This window comes from Marmota monax, unplaced genomic scaffold (genome assembly GCF_021218885.2).
Source record: "Marmota monax isolate L192 unplaced genomic scaffold, Marmota_monax_Labrador192_F-V1.1 WCK01_AAM20220418_F8-fsc00103, whole genome shotgun sequence".
Taxonomy (NCBI): domain Eukaryota; kingdom Metazoa; phylum Chordata; class Mammalia; order Rodentia; family Sciuridae; genus Marmota; species Marmota monax.
Window position 1 is genome coordinate 1,226,803 of NW_026694286.1, and position 22,153 is coordinate 1,248,955.

Genomic DNA, 22,153 nt, shown 5'->3' on the forward strand with positions numbered 1-22,153 from the left:
CAGATTTAACATGCTAGGTATTTAAAAACATGTCAAACAGTATGCAATGAACCTAAAAGAATAAAATACCTAGGAATAAATTGAACAAAGGAAATAAAAACTTGTTCTATCAAAACGTAAAACAATGCTGAAAGCAATTAAAAATGACCCAAGTAAACAGAAAAACATTCATATTCATGGACAGCAAGACTTACTATTTTTTTTTTTTAAAGAGAGAGTGAGAGAGAATTTTTTAATATTTATTTTTTAGTTTTCGGCGGGCACAACATCTTTTTTTTTGTATGTGGTGCTGAGGATCGAACCCGGGCCACACGCATGCCAGGCGAGCACGCTACCACTTGAGCCACATCCCCAGCCCAAGACTTACTATTGTTAAGATGTCAATACTACCCAAAGTGATCCCAGATCAAATGCAATCCTATCAACATCCCAACAGCCTCAAATTTATATGGAGTTATAAGGGGCCCTTACTATAGCCAAAGCAATACTGAAAAAGAACAAAGAATGAAAGACTTATGTTTCCTGATTTCAAAGCTCATTACAAAGCTACCATAATCCAAACAGTGTGGTAGTGGCATAAGAGTAAACATAGGTAGTTAAAAACTTCTTTTGTATCAAAGGACAATGAAAACTAGAAAAGATAATTTACAAATCCCAGCTCCTGGCATCTCAAGTCATCACCATGGTATTCTGGAGAGGGCCCTGGGGATGTGGGAAGATGCTGTGTGGCCAGTGACTATTCCTAGTGGCAAGCTTATGTATCCTGCCCAGTTTTCTTCTACTGGTGACTACTGAGATCTCAGAAGAATCTTTAGAAATTTAGGAAGGCTATCGCAGACCCTCCCAGAGCTGTCCCCCTTCCCAGTTCTGTGAGGACATCTGAGTGGGTAGAGGAAGAGGCTATAAAGACAGCAGCCACACGAATCACACTGCTGCTGTTAGTGTCGCCCATCACTCTAAGTGGGGCTGAGGCCTAGTTTTATGTAGCGTTACAAAACAACACCATGTAAGGCTATGCCAGTATGTTATCACAAACTGACTTGTACATTAAGCGACTTCAATGAGAGGACTTCTAAGAGCAACAGCAAGTCAGTGAAGCAACATTAGTACTGTGGGTACACAAAATCTATTTTAACTCATTGAACTGTTTGTGCAACAGCAGTGTCTACTCTGATGTCACACACACTGTTCTATCTGCAGAGCTGGGGATCAAACAGTAAACTTGGCTGATGAATTATCTATCTTCAAGGTGCTTCTATCCTAATGGAGGGAGAGAAAAAAAAACAACAGTAATAACAAAATCTTAAGACTGGGAAAATTATATAAAGGAAATGAAAGAAAGGGCGTGCAGAAGTGGGCCACTTTACTTTAAGTAAAGGCATTGGAGAGCCCAGAGTAGGAAAATGTTTGGGAGAATATTTTTAAAAGCAACAAAATGGAGCTGGGGTTTTGGCTCTGTGGTAGAGCGCTTGCCTAGCACATTCAAGGGCCAGGTTCGATCCTCAGCACCACATTAAAAAAACCTAAACAAAATTTAAAAACTCTTGTGTCCAACTATATATATATATACACATACATTTATATATATATATATTTATTTATTTAAAAAGCAACAAAATGGGGGCTGGGACTGTAGCTCAATGGTAGAGCACTTGCCTAGCATGTGTGAAGCACTGGGTTCACTCCTCAGCACCACATATAATAAACAACAAAAAAAAGGCATTGGGTCCACTTACAACTAAATTTTTTTTTCAAAAATAAATAAATAAAAAGCAACAAAATTTCAAGGCGGCTCACTTCTGAAATTATAGAGTATGATGAACAAGGGAGTAGCACCAGAACCTAGGTGATTATGCTCACATGACTATGCCATAATACAGGCAGGATTCACTCTCTTGTACAAGACACTGCTGCTGTTCACGCTTTAGTCATTTTGCCAACCTTCAAATTACTTTAGAAATAAAGCAGGAGGAAAAAGTGAGATGACTCAGATGCTAAGTTATTAAACATTTGGGAACCAGCGGAAATTTTAGCAGTCACAAGTCTGAACAAAAACCTCTGGTTATAATTTAAAAATTATTTCTTATCTTCAGTGAAGATTAATGTGACTAAAAGCATCTTTTACGATACTACCATGACTAGACATCCTGTTAAACCCAGAGAATGTCACATAATGTATCTCTACGCTCTTGAAACTTGCTGTTATGTTCAAATATGTCCTCCTTGAAAAAAATAATACATAGTAGTAGCGCTTGGAGCAGTAGAAATAGTTGAAGTAGTAGTAGCAGCAGTAGCAGTTGTTAATAAAACTCTAACCACTATTACCTCAAAAGGTGACCTTGTGTGTAAAAAGAACATTTGCAGAGGTAATAAGTTAAAATGAGATTAATGTACGTTCAAATCCAATATGATGGGTGTCTTTATACAGAGGGGAAATCTGGATATAAGAGACACACATGCCATGTGAAAATGAAAGCAGAGATGATCAGAGATGAAGGATGACATATCTACAAGCAAGGAATACCAAAGACTGTCAACAAACCGCCAGGAGGTAGGACAGTAGCATGAATCAAACTTGTGGACAATCTTGACTCTGAATTCCCATCCTCTGGAATAGTAAATTAATAAACTTCTGTAGTTTAAGCTACCCAGTCTGAGGTACTTTTTTATTGTAGCGAACTCAAAAGAACAAAGAGCTTGGATAGAGGAGATGACAGAAAATTAAAGAGATTAAGTTTCTGGAAAAGGAAAAATGGTAGCGAACTAGAAAATAAGCAAGTGAATGAAACAAAACCTAACCCTCGAACCTGCCATGGTAACACACACCTATATAGTTCCAGCTACTCAGGGGGCTGACGATGGAGGATCACTTGAGCTTACAAATCCAAGACCAGTCTGGGCAACACAGCAAGGCCCTATCTCTCTCTCTCTCTCTCTCTCTCTCACACACACACACACACCCAACCCCACACTGGTGGGTATATGTCAAAGGGGCACAAGAGGCAAATTAAAGAGCTCCCGATGGTCAAAGCAGAAAAATTTAGACAGCAAATAAAGCCATATTGGATTATAACCCAAAATATAAAATGAATGCCCATTCCAATATAAACACATGATTGAATAAACTCATAAGTTGGGGCGAAGATACAACTTCCCATGTGAAATTCCAAACATATAGATAGTGCACTCTCAAGATGAAGTGCTTAACTACCCATCCCTTAGTTGTGAACTGTGTAGAACGACTTCCAAATATAGACACTTTCCAGGGAAGAAATCTGACAAACACTATCTCAACCAGGTGAATATAGGTCAATATTAAATCAAATCATATTGATATAATGTACTCTTGATATGATAAAAATGGCACTTTACCTCTATGGTCTTTCTACTAATAACCCATAACCCAGTCATATCATGAAAAAAATTGAGAAATTCTAACACCCTACAAAATGTCTGATTAGTACTCTTCTAAAACTGTGGTTAGCTGGCTGTGGTGATACAAACCAGTCCCAACTACTTGGCAGGCTGAGGCAAAAGGACCACTGAAACCTGTGGAGTGCAAGACCAGCCTGGATAACAAAGTGATACCCTGTCTCAAAACAAAACAAAAAAGGTCATCAAAGACAAGGAAGTTCTGAGAAACTGCCATACTGAGAGAAACCTAAAGAAAGACAGAACAACTAAATGTGATGGGGTAGCTTGGGTGAGATCCTGAGACACTAGGTAAAAAACAAAGGAAATCTAAATATACTACGGGATTTAGTTAAAAATAATGTATTAATATTGGCTCATTAATTTTAACAAATGTATTAGACTAAATGCAAGATGTTAATAACAGAGGAAGCTCAGTACAGGCTATATGGGAACTCTACACTATCTTCTAAATTTCTCTGAAAATCTAGAACTGTTCTAAAAATAAAAGACCATTAAAAAGAAAAGTAATAGATGGAAAAAAGCCAACTTGCAAGTTGTGACCAGTGATTTGGATGTGACCTCTGACTGCCTTGTGGCTGCATTTGTGCTGGGAACTTCCTGCACCAAGGTGCGGGTCAAGATGGCCCCATTGCTATGGTGATGCCTGGCCTGGGGAGGCTCCGTGAAAAGGCACAGAGCAACCTATATCAGTCTGGACCTTGAGCTTAGGCACCAATTCCTAGTGATAGAGAATTCTGGGCTCTATAATAACCTTGATGTCCCACAAGTTTCACTGCGACCTTCAAATCTATCTGCTTTTCCTGACACTTTCTCACAAATAACCTTTTGATAATAAAACCTATATAAATATGCTGAATTTGCTCTGGGTCACTGTTCCTCCACATCAGAGAATGGTGTCCCACCTGGTCCCAGATTTCTCTCTATATGTGTATTTGTCGGGGGATTTCTCAATCCCCCATAACACCTCACAGGCTTTCTGAATTAACGGCTATAGTAGAGGAGGTCACAGCAGCAAATCACAGGAAATATTACCAAAATGAAGCAACCTACATCACTTAGAAACTTATAAAAGTTCAGACAGCAAAGCTACCCTCTCCCTCACTCCAGTTCCCTGAACACTGGTTACCAAAAGTGAAACACTGAACAGATTCTTCTGAGGAATTTATCAATGGGGACTGAGGGAACCTACAAATATTGATATTTGGAATTCCCTACCTCATCACCCACCCAGGGCTTAAGTCCAGCTCATGCACAGAGCAGTTCCAATCAGTTTTTTGGTCTTACTTTTACTTATAAAGGAAAACCCAACAAATATCAGGCATCTGAGGAGAGCTTAAAACAGCAATTAATACAAATGAGAATTTTTTGAAGGAAACAATGCAAAATCACTTTCGTAAACACTATATTATCAGAGAAAATGCTGCAACCATGAAATGACAACAGGATGCTAAACTCCCTGTAAGTCTAACTAGGCAAGATAAAAGAATGAACAAAAGGAGAGAAAAGATATCAATCCAAAAGGGGCCCTTTATTGGATTTGTGGGGTATTTTTTAGAGAGGAGAAAAAAAAAGGCAGGGAGGGGGAGGAGGGAAGAATGTTATCAAATAAGATGCACAAGAATATTTCCCAGAGACATGATTTTCCAAATTGGAAGTCCTTAGCAAAAAAGGATGGGGAGATACCTGCACTGGTGTGAGTTCCAAAGACAGTTACTAAAAATAAAAAATGGCAACAAACAACATTAAAGGCTAAGGAGTTTCTCTAATCGCAAAAGCTTCAGAATTGCATGGACATGCCTACACAAAGCAGGATATACACCATACCCTCAATCAGAGGTATAGCACCCAGTGCCAGCCACCTCCCCAACTTCATGAGGCAACATAGCTGTGGATGATTCTGCATGTGGGGAGAAGAAGCCTCACCAGGCCTGAGAAGCACCACTATATTCTCTAGGTGTTTTAATGCCCTCTGGTCTACAAAGACTCTGGTAACATACACGCAGGCTAGCCAGGTGTGAGGGAAGAAAAAAAAAAAAAAAAACAACAAGGTTAGAAGTGAGGGTTCTCTGTGAACCCAAGTGAGGTGGGTACTTTCCAGGTTAACTATCACTTCCTGTGTCTGGTCCAAGGACTGAGATGATAAATCAGAAACCAAGATACTTCATCAAGAGAAGATAAAATTATAAATACTTTAAGAAGACAAAGTAAAAGTGCTTAAAAAATCAGAAAGAGAAAGAAAGGATATGAAGAGGGAAAGAAGAAATACAAAAATTAAAAAGGCTTGAGGTGACTCAAAAATAGTTAACTTCTCCCCAAAAAAGGGAAAATTTCCATTCTAGTATTGATTCTATTCTAGTCTGACAGATAACCTATCAGTTAAGTATGAGACTTAGAATAAAGAAATTCTCAGAGCTGCAAGATCTCAAAGAATTTACTTCCTATGAATCTTCTCAAAAAGCTGGTGGAGGAGTACTCCACAAAAATGAGGAAGAGCAGCAAGAGGGAGGAAGTCAAGAGATCTAGGACAAGAGGCCCAACACAGGAGAAATGACAGAGATTCAGGACAAGGCAATTCAGGGCTGCACTGATTGTCAGAAACTGGGAGCCTGAATTCATGACTGGTGCTCAGAAATGAAAGCCAACAAAATAAATGTTGACTCCATAGGAAACAAAAACTTGAACTGTCAAATAAAATCATTGGACATGGTTAGTTATGACAATATTTAGTAATCAAAATGAAAGTATTGAATATTGGGAAGATAAAATATTATGATATAATGGGTGGTCAGTATGGGGAAACATGTTTAAGAGGGTTATGCAAGAAATGAATCCTTATCCTGCACACTAGGAAAATCAATAAACAATGTCTAAAATGGGAAACCCATGCTAGAGTAGTGTAGGCACACAAATATGAAGTAAATTCCACAGGAAATAGGCAAAAGAAGTAAGTTTTTTCGAAGAGGCAGTAATCAGCATGAGGAAAAGGACTGGTATTTATTCATTATATACCTCAGGATTACTTGAATGTTCCAACTACATGTAAAAATAATATATTTTAAAATTCAAAGATGAATAAAGTTGTGATACAGCTTTATGAAAAAAGAATCATTCACAGGAATGAAAACTATGCGGGAAAAGGAAGAAAAAGAACACTAAGCGGGCTGGGGATGTGGCTAAGCGGTAACGCAATCGCATGGCATGAGCGGGGCGCTGGGTTCGATCCTCAGCACCACATAAAATAAAATAAAGATGTTGTGTCCACCGAAAACTGAAAAAAATAAATATTAAAAAAATTCTCTCTCTCTTAAAAAAAAAAAAAAAGAACACTAAGCAAATAAGAGCATCATGGATAGTGTTTTGTTCTGTTTTTTAATTAGGAAAAGTTCCTAAGTCTCAACATCAGCACCTGTGGTCTATCTGAGCATTAGGTATGCATGTCTCATTAACAGAGAAAACAAGGAAATTTAAACACAGCAATGCCACTACTAGGTTATACAATTCATTCACTTGGGACAGAGAGATGTCATGGCAAGAATACCAGTGAAAGATTTAGTCACCATTTAAAGGGACCACATCCAGAAGAAGCAAAAAGATTCCGTTCACCATAAACATACAGAGATATTAGTACTTTTGAACTAGTAGAGAATAAAATTTTGAGTACACAATCTAAAGAAATTGGTGTCCATTTTTATGAAAATCAAATTATTAAGAGTTTGTAAAAAATATTAATTACTTAGGGGTTTTATGAATTAGTCAAAAACAACTTTTTTTTTTCCTTTTGGTGAAGCATATACCTGCACTTCATTACTTATGGAAAACTACTCTGCTTTCTAGGAATTACATTCTAGATTCAAAAATAAGGCTCTATTTACTATAATCCTGTAGAAATAAAATTCACAGGGCCATAGACAAAATGATGGCAAAAATCACAAAACTTAACATTTATAACAAGCATAGAGCATGAGATTTGTATACAAAATTGCTAACTCAACATTGTGAAGATAAAAGTTCTGAGTTAAGGAAGAAATCTTAGGCATATAAAATGATTTTTGTGAGTGTGTGACATAAAAAACACCTTTAACTAAACATGTTCTCACATGATATCTCCTTTGTCTCACTTTAAACCCCTCAGATAGTACTTCCTTTCCAATTCTTCCCTGTTCATTTTATTAAATTCTGCTTTATGTAAGACTTACTTAATTTCCCTATAATACTACAAGCCACTTTACTACAATAGGAGGAATGTTGAATTTGCCTTTTACTCTCTGTGCTGTGACTGACTCGACTGTCATCTCTGATCTAGTTAGAGTCTTCAGCTGGCTACCAAGCTTCTGGACCTCTAGATAGCTAGTGGCTGTAGTTTAACACATTTTTCACATAATCTTCAGGGCCTAGCAGGTAGGGTATTGTTATCCCAGTGTTACAAAAAAAGAGACAACTGTGGGTTGTGAGGTGTGTCCCAGGCTGAGACAGGATTGGGAGTTCAAGGCTAGCCTGGGCAATATAGCAAGCCCTGTATCTGAATGTATGTCTGTTTTCCCCAACTCATTCATTTATTAATGCCATTCGAGGGGGGCTATCTGAAAATGTAGCTACCAAGTGAGTCAAATGATACGGGGGTGAGGGGACACAGTTCAATAGACAAATCAGTTCAAAAAGAACTGATTCCCAAGGTTTCAGCTGGCTATACAATGTGATGGGACAAAAAGTTCTGAATAGAGAAGAACTTGCCATATCACATCCCAGCTCTGACACTGTTTAAGCTTCCTACATAGGCCAATCCCATGTAATCTAGGAGTTATAGTATATACCTCTTCAAATAAAGAACAGTCCAAATTACCAGGGAAAATCCTTGAGGAAAAAGCATCATGGTGGATTCTGACATATCATGTTTCAAACAGTCCAACCATCTACTTCATCTTTCCCAACATTAAAGCAGAACCACTTTCCTCTCAAGCTGAGCCTGAAAGCAGTATTTAGTTTTGAGTGTAAAGACCAGATTGTATGAAAAAATACAGGCTTTAGACACTTGATCCAGTCTCAGCCCAGTGACAGGATCATTCCTTGAAAAGCAGGCAAGAGAAAATTAGACTCAATGCTCATTCCAGAGCAGGTGTCAAGTCAGTGCAGTAAGGCCCAAATCACCTCTGATATTTTCCTGGTTGGTTTTCTCTCACTAGCACAATTGGTTTTGCATACATAAATGATGCCTAAAAACCCAAGGCTCCTACAAAGTAGGTGCTATCCCTATAAATGAGTTTATAGACTGTGAAATTAAGGATCATTTCTCCGGTACTTCCTAACAAAAGTAAAAACAAAATCCAAAAAATTCAGGGATGTCAAATCAATGCAAAATTCTTACAGTCCTTGGGCAGTATGGTGGCAATAGAGCCAAGGGCAACACAGAGAGGTCATTTCCACATGATTATGTGACCTTAAAAAAATCTCTTAGCTTCAGTGACCTTACCTAGAAAAAACGGCCATTATCCCTGCTTTGCAGGGTTGTTGTGACTCTAAGAGAAAATTAATGTAAAGCACTTAGCACAGTGTCTGGCCCAAGGGTGTTCAATCATTTAACTGTAATCACAATGACAATCCTCTACAAACATTAAATAACTCCTAGAAATATTCAGTATTCCTAGCAGGCAATAGCATCATTGATAGTGGATAGAGCTGATATTAAAGACTTCAAAATTCCAAATTTCTACCTTTCAAATAATGCTAGTTAGGTAAATTACTTTCATCCAGGTAAGCCATTTAGAAAATCCTACAACAAAAGATCAGTCCTTCCTAATAAAGCATTTGTTTAATCCACACTTTAAATTATAAAATAGCTTTCTCTAAATAATACTTCTCTTAATTCCGGTATTGTTCATATGTAAATAGATGCTATGACTACAGTCAAATATGTATCTACCTACTAGTCATCCAAAATAAATGGTAAAAGATTAAAGAAATTTATTATGTGGATAGATGTTTTAGAATGTTTACAAAGAAAAAAAAAAAAAAGAAATACTTTCAGTGGCCTTACCTAGAAAAAAAGGGCCATTATTAAAACAAAACAAAAAAATCTCCCTTATGATGATGCTTCCCTAAGCCTAAACATTCCCAGACTCCATGTAGCTCATTAGAAAAGCACACTGTTTTTATAAGGACCAGAAGTAAATGCAGTCATCTACTAGAAAAATATACCATAAGACAATTCAAGATCCAGTTCAGAGCTTTTAATTCATATTAACTATCCAATGGTTTTGCTGGCACATAGCAGATAATAATTCAAAAATCAAAGCTGGGCATGGTGGAACACACCTGTAATCCCAGTGATTTGGGAGGCTGAGGCAGGAGGATGGCAAGTTGGAGTCGGCCTCAGCAACATAGAGAGATCCCGTCTCAAAATTTAAAAAATTAAAAAAGGCTGGGGATTTAGCTGAGTGGTAAAACACCTAAAGCACCCAGGGTTCAATCCCCAACTTGGGGGGGGGGGAGGAGTCACATAATCAAATTATCAGACAACATCATATTGAATACTTCCCAATATCTCTTAAAGGCGATCTGTATTCTGAATACTTCTCTTATTTAGAATAAGCCAAACACCAAATCTCTAGTACAACTGGACATTTCTACCTTACCAGGAGCAATAACTATCATATCATAAAGACACTGAACAAAATATAACTATCCTGGTTATTAGTCAACTTCAGTGTTTATTCAGAGGTTTAAAAGAAAAACAAAAGCCTTCTAGGTAGATTTCAATCCCAAATTAACTAATGATCTTTATTTATAATTCTGTCACTTTATTTTTATAAAAAGAACTTATCTTACAATAGATTCAAAAATAAGTATTTAAATTAACATCTTTGGGATCAATTATCCCTTTCATTATATTTCAGAAATAGGTAAAAGAAATTCAGTAAGTCACTAAAGAAGTTATTTGGTATCATATGCCTATCTTTTTTCTTTACTTGCAGGACCAATTTCAGCTTTTCTAAAGGATATTTCCCCATCTTCAGCATCTCCTCTTTATCTAATAAAGCTTAGTTATAACCACCAAAACCAAATAATTAAAAAAAAAAAAAAAACTAGATCTTTCTCTTTGAAATATTAGTATCTCTATATCATGTTTATTAAATTTTCCAAATCTGTACCCTTTCGGGTCTCCCTCAATACTGCTTAAAATTTCAACTAAATTAACAAGTAACCAAAAAATTAAAATCAAAGCAATGAGAGAGCAAACCAACCTCAAAAGTTTCCAGTGCAAATAACAGGGCTCTACAGCATCTCAGCTCCTTTACTGGGAACTCCTTCTGCACATCAACCTATGCTGGTCTCCTCTCTTTCTCCTTCATCCTTTTAGGGCCTGTACCTTAAACACTGTCACTCTTGGCCCCTCACACTTTAAATCAACAGATTCTTTCTCCCTACTCCATAGGTACTCTCTCCACCCCTCAAATCCTACTTTCTTGACTAGAATTTCCCAACTTTCAAGAATAGCACCCTGTGACTTCCATTCAATGCCATTCATCATCACTGTTTTTCTCCCTTTAGTTCAACATTTACAATAAAGGAGGCCAAATGGCTTTACCTACAGGAGTGCTGGAAAACTTAAGAAGGCAACACTTATTCACTCTAACAGGATTAACAGTTAAGAAGAAAACCACAATTGACTTCAGAGCAATCCTAAAGAAATACAGAGCACAAAACATCACACATGCAAAGGAGCTTGACTCCTGTAGCAAAAATTAATTAAGCAAAGTGTAATGGGAGAAAATATTAAAAAATGGATTGGGGAAGGTGAAATTGAATTGAAATGAAATGAACTGAAGTGGAACTGAGAAAACAGATGAGAAATTTAGACTTGAAAATAGGTGAGAATGAATTACTGTAGGTTCTTGAACAGGAAAGATAAAGATGCTAGGAGTTGAAAACAAATCAGAATGTACAAATCATTACTTAGATTTCATTTATACTCTGGTTAAACAATAAAATTAAAATAAGGAATTGGCACAAAAAGCAAATAAGAGTATGAAAGGAAATAAAGGCAAGTGTTATATTTAATTTAGTGTTCAGTTACTGGCCATAAAATTACATATAGAAGTAAAATCTTTCTAAATTGTTAAATGGAATAAAGGCAAGTAGAGGAAGGAATCCACTGGCTGCCAACTTTCTAAGGTATGCTACTCTTTTTCATTTTTTCATTTTTTTTTTTTAGTTGTAGATGGACACAATATCTTTATTTTGTTTATTTGTTTATGTGATGCTGGGGATTGAACCTAGTACCTCACACATGCTAGGCTCTACCACTGAGCCACAACCCTATGCTATTCTGTGAGCCAATGTTTGCCCTCTAAGAAAAAAAGAAAAACAAACAAAAAAGCCAATAGTTTATCTTGAAAATGTATGACACTACAAATAAATAAGCACTAAATAATAAGGCTCTTATAATTCAAAGACTACAAAAATAGGCATTACATTACAGATTTTTAAAAGATCATGTTCTAGCAGCTACCCACCTAACACACACATCTTTTCTAATTTACTTATGTAGTCTCTTTATATTTTTGACCTAAATAAACTATAAAGAATCCTAAAAGATCCCACTTCTAACAGTCATACAAACTACTCTGGCTTTGTAGAGAAGTTAAATAAAAGATAGGAAAAGGAGATATTGATGTAATTGTTTTGTTAGGCCTTAAGTTAAATCAATTCTGATTTCTTTCTTCCACATTTTTATTATATAAATAAATATATACACACACACACACATATATATATATATATGTATATATACATATATATAATTTTTTTTTGGTTGTTGATGGACCTTTATTTTATTCACTTATTTATATGTGGTGCTGACAACTGAACCCAGTGGCAAGGGGTCTACCACTGAGCTACAACCCCAGCCCTCTTTCTTCCACATTTCTTAGTAACAATTTTAACATCAATCTAAACAGACAAATAAAAATCACTAAAATTTAGTATTATAAAGCTTTTGAGGAAAAAGATTCGAAATTGTAGTCACTGAATCAAATTAGGAAAAAAAAAATGTTTATCATCATTTTAATCCTAAATGTCACATTAAGGACTTTATCTTGCACTGTGGTGGAATTCATCTACTAATCTATTCTTTTTGCTTTCCCTTCCTTCCTTTCAGACTGAGAAGCTGAGCAGGGGTAGAGAGGCCCAAATTTCCAGTGCAAATTAAGGGCAGGTTGTCACTGACACTTGGCGATTCCTGCCTACTTCATCTGTTCCTCATGCCTTTGTCTTGAAAAGTACAGGACTTCACACATATGAAGTGCTTACTGTTATTAACAGTTATGCTAATATAGTCAACAAGGCAGGGAGGTGGACGCAGAAATCAGTTAAATGCTAGCAAAGCCACCAAGACAACTTCTTATCCAAATACCTTTTTACCAAGATTACCCATATTTTTACAACTTACAGTAAATATCTCCAAATGTTGCTAAGTTTTAATGACATGGGATAAGGCCAACTACAGTCCCTGCCTACAAACTTGCGAGTTGTTTTCACTATAAAGGTGGCAAGTGATAGGCAGAAGACCCTGATGGCTCAGCCAGAAATAATAATGACTTACCTAGCAATGAAGGACACGAGAGACAGCTAAAAACAATTCTAAAACAAAAGTTCAAAACTAGTATCAATTGCTGTGGCATGTCAACAGTGACAGCGCCCGGGGTCAGAGCAAAAAGGAGAGGATATAAAAAGATGGGCAAACTTAAAGAAAAACCTCCTAATCGAGGTTGCTAACCACTTTAGGGAGGTAGCTGAATCTACTTCCTAACAAAGAAGCTCATAGAAAGTGTTAAGTTCTGATATATAGGAGGCATACAGAAGAAATCTGTTGACACACAAAACCAAGCTATCTTTAAACTAAATATTAATACTTAAACATTGCAAAATATCCACTGTAATGTTCATCAGCTTAATCTAACCTTTGACCACCTCAAAAGTGTAGCACCACCAAGATTATTCATCAGAAGCTCACCAATCAGGAAAATTCAGTGAACTCATTCAGGAAGTGCTACCCACTACCAGGTCACTGGTAAGGGCAAACTGCCTGCTGCTTCCTACCGTCATACAACAATCCTCCACTAAGGCTCTTCTAAAGCCCACTGTGTGTTTGGTAAAGGGCAACTAAGGAGTTTTGCCTTCAGGGACTCTGGTCCCAGTGCTGGGGACAGTCCATACAGTAAACCAAAAATTACAATGCAGGGTGATAAAAACCTTTACTGCTACAAGAATGTAGTAATAAAAGAATCAAAGCTCTGGCTGACTCTATTAGTTGCTTCTTAATAGTGCTTTACTATAGTGTTCAAGGGTTTTCAAAAGCTTCCATGTCCAGATCCTCTCAAGCATAATGCTTCTCTGTGATGGCACAGTTGAGAATCAACAAACTAAAACCGAAACTGTCCGTTTTATTTCCAGCATTCTATGGCTAGTTCTACCAACATCTGGGCAGGAGATACTTGGGTCTGATGGACCACAATCGACTACACATTTAATTAGAGGGGAAAAAGACACCCACACTGTCCAACAGTCTTTCACATGTAGCTTTGTTTGCACTTTTTATACTCTGGCTAGGTCTGACCTGAGGTGGCTGCACTTAGGCAGAGTGAGGATGCTCAAGAGGACCAGCTCAAGGAGGAATAAATCACCTGCCTCTGCTCTCCCTGCACCTGGTGGTAGGCTTTGCATTTTTCCACCTTCAGCATCACCTGCCTGGCTTTTCATTCTTAAGCCATTGAAATCAACAGCAGACTATCAACACAAACCATTAAGGTCAACTAAATTACTGGTAAATAATCCAAAATTGACTTTGCGTGGTCAAAACATAAACCAGCAAGGTCAAGTATTAACAAAGAGTAACACACAGCATCACTACTGTAGGGCAAAAGAACTTCAGCAAGGTCTGGATTGACAGCAAGGCAAGAGACTTGTTTTCAATTTTTAAAAAATGGGGGAAGGGGCGGAAAAAAGCTCTTTATGTGTACTAAAAATTAGTCTGGCTGCTTGTTCATAAATTTTTCATAGACTTTCCGAGTATTCAGAGTTCCAGCGGTTTCTGAAAGGACGGGTCATCTTCCTGGTCCCGTTTTGCATTAATTTTGTCTTCCAAGCATCATCCCGAAATTTGCAAGGAGAGTCATCTTAATTTGTATAAGTGATCAGCGGCGTCAAAAGTTAAGAAGCCCTCAGTAAAAACTGTATCCCGACCCACTCACTACAAATCAAGATTTACCGGGTGGGGGTTGAGAAGAAAACTACTCACACTTGAATCCGGTCTACAGCCTGAAGGAGGCGGCGGCGGGCAAACGAACGGCCTTAAAGAAATAACAGCAACTTGCCAGCCCTCGCTTCGCGGCGAATCACGTGCCCCGGGCGCCCCCTCCCCCAGGGCCAGTGCCAGGGGCAGGGGCAGGGGACGCGGCCTCCCGCGGTGCTTCCCGGACCGCAACTCGCAGCCCCAGCCTCCCGGCCAGAGACGAAACCAATGGATCTCAGGTGACCATCCCCGCGGGTAGCAGGGCTCCGAATGCTTTTCAGAGTCCTCAGCCCGCTCAGTGACCCTCCAGCCCGTGCTGCTGCGGCGGCGGCGGCGGCCCGGACCGCGACTACGTGGCGCGGTCGCTGCGAGGCGGGGACAGGGGCTCAGGACTGGGGACAGCTCGGCCCGCGCCTCCTGGGAGGGTCGCGGCCTGCGGCAGTGCGGCCCCCCCCGCCGACCCTCAAGCGCGGACACGCGACTGCCCCTCCGGAAGCCGGTCCGCGACGAGGGGGCACGAGGACCCGGCCCATAGCCCGCTTACCTGCGGCGGCTCCGCTCCTGGCCCGCGCCGGCGCACGCGGGAAGGCGGCCGAGGAGCAGCGGAGGATGAACGCCGGCGGCGAGGACCAGCCGGGGAGAGCTGCCGAGGGGGCGGGGCCGGGGCGTCCGCCGCCGCCGCTGCCTCGGGAGCCGCCTGGGCCGCAGCCGAGGCGGACGGCCCTCATGAATGGGACGCGGCGGCGGCGGCGGCAGCGGCTGCTGCTGCTGCTCGGCGGGCGGCGGGCGGTGCGCAAGCCCCGCCCCAGCCACGTGACGCGCGCTCCCCCCCGCCCCCGCGCACCCCCGGGCCGGGCGCGGCGCAGTGTCGCCAGTTTCCCGGGTAGCAGCCGCGCTGCACCTAGTCCCTGGAGGAGCGATCGGTGTCCCCTGGCCTGGAAGGGTCCCAGGCAATTTCTCCCGCTTATAGCCCGGGGAACGTTACTTCAAAAAAAAGTTTCTTCTGGTCCCCATGGCAACCCAGTAGCGAGTCACGTGCCCCAAATACAAAAGTAAAAAAAAAAAAAAAGGGTCCAGGGCATATTAAAAAAGATGTTATAAAATCATATAACATGAATGCTATGAAACATTATGAAATCTCCTTTTGATCACTCGTGGCTCTTTTGCTTAGTTCCCCATTGCCCTCCCAACCCTATTACACATTTTTTTTTCAAAATACACTTTTTAAGAGATAATTGCCTTTACTATATATTACTGATGCCCATCATCTTAGAAGTTTCCTTTGCAGCCTATTATTGGACGTTATGAAGGGAGGCGTAACAGTTAATTTCTCAGTGTGCCTCCTGTGCCGGGCTGATTATCTAGCTCTGAGGGTATTGAAGTGGGTAAGCTTCTCCGCGGTGGACCCAGCAGCCGCACAAAGAGTTTTTGCACAGACTGGGTACTGTGTGACAGGGCTGTGCTGGAACTCAGGGAAGGGCTCCCCTCACAGGCTACCACTTCATTTCCGCAGCCTGCTTCCTTCCACCTGGCTCTAGAATTCCACCCAAGGGCCTCCAAGTGGCCCTTCGGAGGCCACTTGGCATTTCCATTTCACTGCTTTCACCTGGCTTCACCAGTGAAATAATAAATTTTTAAAAGAGAAGAACTGGAACTCTCCCTCCATATTCCAAGCAATTTACTCCATTATGGAGAAGTAGAATTAAAAGAATTCCTACATCAATAAAATGGAACCGACAATGCGTTTCTCACAAGATTGTTTGGAGGAGTACATGTGATTCCTATATAGTTCCTAACTTAGCATAATGCAGGGAACCTGGAACATGCTGTTACTGTTTGTTTTCTAGCCTTTCTTCATTTTGCCAGCGTTGACTCTTTCTGTTTCCCTGGAGCTATTCTCACTACCTCCTGCTTTGGAAGGGCAATATTCTGCCAAGTTCCTTCCTTCTCCTTTAGCATTCAGGAAGCCCTAGACATCCCCTCCTTTCCTTCATTGGTTCACGTGTCTAATACTTTCCTCATTCTCTGGTGTCTACCTAATTTACACCACTACTTAAGTAGAGTAGGGACTAGTGAATATATGTTGCATGGTGTCCCTTCACTTCCTGCCCTGACACCTAGGAAGTATGGGGGAGGGAGTACCCAATTTGCACCCACTCCACCAGCCTGGAAACCCCGTCCTTCCTCATGGGTCCTCTGACCACCCACCTTCCAGCTCCATGGTGAGGAACCTCACTCCACTAAATGTCTCCACCTTCCTCAATTCTAGATTCATCTGTTAGCTTCAGCAACTTAGGCTTCTACCACTGTTTAAAAGGTAGAAGATATGGTTCCATATCTTCAAAATGATTTCAAATTCTTATATAGTTTGCTACAACATTTTTTGGTTTGGGAGCTTGTGCTTTTGTTCTGTTTTGATGTTTCAAGAGTAGACGTGTTGGGGGAGGGGTGGAGGGAGGGACTGGGGAGTGAAGTACTTGTACAAATATGTCACAATGCATTCCACTTCTATATACAACTATAATGCACCAATTAAAAATAAATAGGAGGCAGACCAAGAGAGTAGAGGAAGGGATCCCGGAGAGGGAAGAAAAGAGTAGACATGCTGTCCTATCCCATATTTGAGAACTTGGAGTGAGCTCTTCCTCCTCTGAATTTCCTCCAAACATTATTGATCCCAGAGATGTGAGTTACTGACCTCACCTACTGGACTTCAAAATACATACAAATGCAAGAGTTTGACCAACACTTTGAGAGCTCTGGCTGCAGCAGGCAAGGCTGTCCCCACTTACCCTGGAGCACAAGCACCACACTCCAGCGCCCAGGGCCCTCACAGTGTCACAAGATCTCTGCTCTAGTGGTCAAGCCAGCTTCTCCTGACAGTCTTCACACAAGGTCCACCTTAACTTTAATAGACATGACTTTCCCCAGGACCTTCATATATATATATTTATATTTATATTTATATTTATAACATATATATTTTCTTTTATAGTTGTCAATGGACCTTTATTTTGTTTATGTATATATGGTGCTGAGAATCGAACCCAGTGCCTCCCACATGCTAGGAAAGTGCTCTACCACTGAGCCACAACCCAGCCCCTCTTCTAGGAGCTTCTTGAGTTAAGTTAACTTTAGTAATTTTGGAATTCACTTCCTATTGGCTGAGGTACGCAGTCTATGGAGTGTATTCCCTGTGATGTTTGCTCTTGTTAATCTCCCCCATTAAGCATTGTCACCCTGAGAACAATTTAATAAGCCATGTGATTTGTGAAATTGTATTTTAATCATCTCCTTATTTTCACCTTACACAATATTCCCTCTTGAGCTATTTACTTATCTCACAGCTACATTTCCTAGCCAAGCTATCTGGAAGAGCAGGAAAAATGTTTGTTTTTTTCACTTCTTTACAGTCTTGTTCTTCCCCACCCCTGAAACTGCTAAAGTTACCAATGACCTTCTGGTTGCTAAATATGATGGGCCCCTTTCCAGTTCTGTGTCTCATGATTGCTGTAGCATAAGACACTATTGACCATTGTTCCCTTCTTGAAACTTGATCCAAGTCTTATCAGTGGGAACTCCTCTGAGATCCACATACTTGTGCTCAGTGTCTTTAGACACCTCCAGGAGGAAGGCCGGAGTGACATCAAATTCATCCTTTGTGCTGCTTCCAACCTGCTCCTCCTGAATGATCCTGGTTAATGAAACTGTCATCCATTTAGTCATCCTTGTCAGAAACCTCAGAGGGAGTCTCATTTCCCACTACTACCATTCAACATCCATCATATCATTTCTATACTCCAAAGTTCTCTGCAAAACTGCTGTATTGGCAACTTTCCAGAATCTCCTCAGTTGCACAACTATGTCCCCCTCTCACCACAAGCACTGTAATCAGGCCCTCCAGCCCTCTATAGTGCTAAGCATTTATGCCCTGTGGCAGGTAGATCTCAAGGAAAAAAATTCAAGTTCCCTCACCCAACATCTGGAGTACCTTCTTTTTCTCTCCTTTTCCTTCTACCCTGCATGCTTTAGTCATTCCTTTTGCAAGAGGATCATTTTTCAAATACTAACTTCTGCATTTCCTCCCCTTTTCTCCCCCTGTATAAGAATGCACCCAGGCACACTGCCCGTCTCAAGGAAGTTCATTAGTGGAATAGAAAGCAGAAGTTATCTGCAGGACATTTCCTTCCTATCTTATTACCACTGAGCTACCCCTGGCACTTTTTATTTTGAAACAGGTCTTGCTAAGTAGCCTAGGCAGGTCTTGAACTTCTGATCCTTGTGCCCCAGCCTCCCAAGTCACTAGGACTATAGGCCTACACCACTGCACCTGGCCAAATATGTATTTTTAACCACCAGTCCTCATCACCTTCTCTCAGTTGCCTCTACTGTCCTACCCCAGTCAATGTTGCTTCTTCTCATTCTTCTAATCTGTTTTGTACAGATCACAGCTATAACACTTATAGTAGGTGATCAATAAATACTTGATGAAAAATGAATGAGGATTTACATTTCCAGTAATATATTCGAGTTGTCTAAACCAATCATTGAAAACAAAAAAAAAATACTGGGTAAAATATTAAAAATATATTCTGGAAAGCATCTGTAAACTGGGAATAAATTAAGAAACAGCACCAGAACAAGGTGAAGGCCAGAACCCTGAGAGGTAAGCAGGACCCAAAGTCAGTATCCACCTGAAGGGCATTTGCTGAATCTAGTGGATTTGAATATTGGTTTTTGCAGTCTTGAGAATCTTATGGGGTAAAGTAAAAGTTAGCATGTGCTTTAATTGGAGAGTTTAATAGAAGAAACTCAACAAAAGTGGAATTCCCAAGGCAAAATTGTAGAATGAGAAAAAAAAAATTCTTCACAACCCAAAAAAACCTCAGTAAAGAGGATCACAGATGAGCCATAAAGCAAGTTTCAAAACATTTTGAAAATTTTATTTATATCCTCAGACATATTTTATGAGCACAATGCAACTAAGAAAAGAATGAGTTCAAAATAAAAAGATAACTAGAAGGAACTATTTGTTTGGAAACTCATGGGTCAAGGGACAAATCATTATGGAAATGTGACAGTATTTGAATGCTATGTATCAAATATTTAAAACTATGTGTCAAAGTTTGGGGAACTAGTAATTAAAGGGAAAATTTTTGAGGGGGATACCAGGGATTGAACTCAGGGGCACTGAGCCACACCCCCAACCCTAATTTTTCATATTTTATTTTATTTAGAGACAAGGTCTCATTGAATTGCTTAGAGCCTCACTGAGGCTGGCTTTGAACTCATGATCCTCCTGCCTCCACCTTCTGAGCCACGGGGATTACAGGTGTGTGCCACCACACCTGGCTTAAAGGGAAATTTGAAGGCCTACAAGTTTAGATTATAAGATAAACTAATTTGAAATATGAAGAGCTTAAGAGTTAGGAAAAGAATAACAAAAGAAAGTACCCATTAAGCAAAACACCAGATTTATTGAAGACTCAAAAAATTTTATACATCTCTGATGAGAAATGACATGAGAAAAAGACCACAATAATGTAAGAAAAAAAAAAGCCAAAAATCTCATAAAATGCAGAAATCTCAAGGATAAGAGAAATGTATGAATATGTTTATGCCAATTAATTTGCAAACAGTTGATGTGGAAAAATTCCAAAAAATTAAAGTTAGTAAATCTGAACTTAATAAAAAGTCAGAACATACCAAATTCAAGAACTTAAATCTGTTGTTATTTTCTCAAATCCACGCTGAAAGAGTTTTGCCAGTGATTTCTACCAAACCTTCAAGTAATAACTCATTCCAAGCTCATACAAATTATTCAAAGTTGCATTGTGCTCATAAAATATGTCTGAGGATATAAAAAAGAGAGATTATTTCTTGATTTATTTTATGAGGCTAGCACAACCTTATACTGAAATCTGACCAGGAGAATGTGAGAAACAAAAATTTCAGCCCAATCTCCCTTAAATATAAATATAAAAACCTGAACCGAATCTCAGCAACTTGTATCTAGCAAGATAATACATCATAACCAAATTGGTTTCATCCAAGAATGTAAGATTAAGTGAAGATGAGAAAATCAATTAATATAATTTGCCACATTAGAAGAGTAAGGGTAAAAATCATATGAGGATCTCAGCAGATGTGTAAAACCTTTGATAAAGTTCAATATCCACTCAGGTATTATAACATTCCTGGATGAGAAATATTTTTCTTAACAAAATGTATTTACAAAAACCTATAGCAAATATTACAAGCCATTATTCCTTTTAAAATGGGGCTCATGGTAAGTGTGCTGTCCTAAATAATAGGCTCAGGCAATAAATAAAATATATTCAAATTGGATTTGACCCAATTATCCCACTTCTCAGTCTATACTCAAAGGACTTAAAAACAGCATACCACAGTGATGCAGCAACATCAGTGTTTATAGCAGCTCAACTCAAAATAGCCAAGCTATGGAAACAATCTAGGTATTCTTCAATGGATGAATGGAGAAAGAAGATGTGGTTCAAGCGGTAAGGCACTCACCTGGCATGCACGGGGCGCTGGGTTCGATCCTCAATACCACATAAAAATAAAATAAAGATGTTGTGTCCACTAAAAACTAAAAAATAAATTAAAAAAAAGAAAATGTGGTATATGTATACACAATGGAATATTACTCAGCCATAAAGAAGAATGAAATTATGGCATTTGCTGGTAAATGGATGGAACTGGAGACTATCATGCTAAGTGAAAAAAAATCCCAAAAAACCAAAGGCTGAATGTTCTCTCTGATTTGCTACAAAAACAAGGGAGATTGGGGAGGGAAATAATAGAAATTCATTGGATTAGACAAAGGGAAACGTAGGGAAGGGAGGGGGATAGGAAAGAGTAGAAATAATTGGTCATAACTTTCCTAGCCTTGTATTTGAATACACAACTAGGGTACTCTACATCATGTACAACCACAAGAGAGTGCTCCTAAAAAGAATAAGTTATGGGACTGGGGTTGTGGCTCAGTAGTAGAGCATTCGCCTAGCACATTTGAGGCCCTGGGTTCCATCCTCAACACCACATAAAAAACAATAAATAAATAAAATAAAGGTATTGTTCCAACTACAACTAAATATTAAAAAAATAAGTTATACTGTATGCATGTACAATCTGCTAAATACATTCTATTGTCATGTAGAACTAAAAATAACAAATTTTAAAAATTAAAAAATAAAAATGATTTATTTCAAGTTAAAAAAATGAATTCAGATTGGAAAGGAAGAAATCACAATGATGTGGTTGTGTAAAAATTCAAGAGAATATACACAATATATTGAGATGAGTGTGAGAGTTCAGGATGGTGCTGGACAGTAGTCATCACACAAAGTCATAGCATTTTTATATACACCAGCAATAAATAGTTAAGAATGAATTTTTTTTGAAAGATGC

General features: G+C 39.2%; 1 protein-coding gene across 1 annotated transcript in view; it reads right to left on the reverse strand.

The window, feature by feature from the left end:
- Positions 1-15,412, reverse strand: part of Lpin2 (lipin 2) — a 77,070-nt gene extending 61,658 nt beyond the window's left edge. The window contains exon 1 of the mRNA XM_046467438.2: positions 15,267-15,412. The gene's annotated coding sequence lies outside the window, so the exon portion shown is untranslated. The remainder of the gene's footprint in view (positions 1-15,266) is intronic.
- Between the last annotated feature and the right edge of the window lie 6,741 nt (positions 15,413-22,153).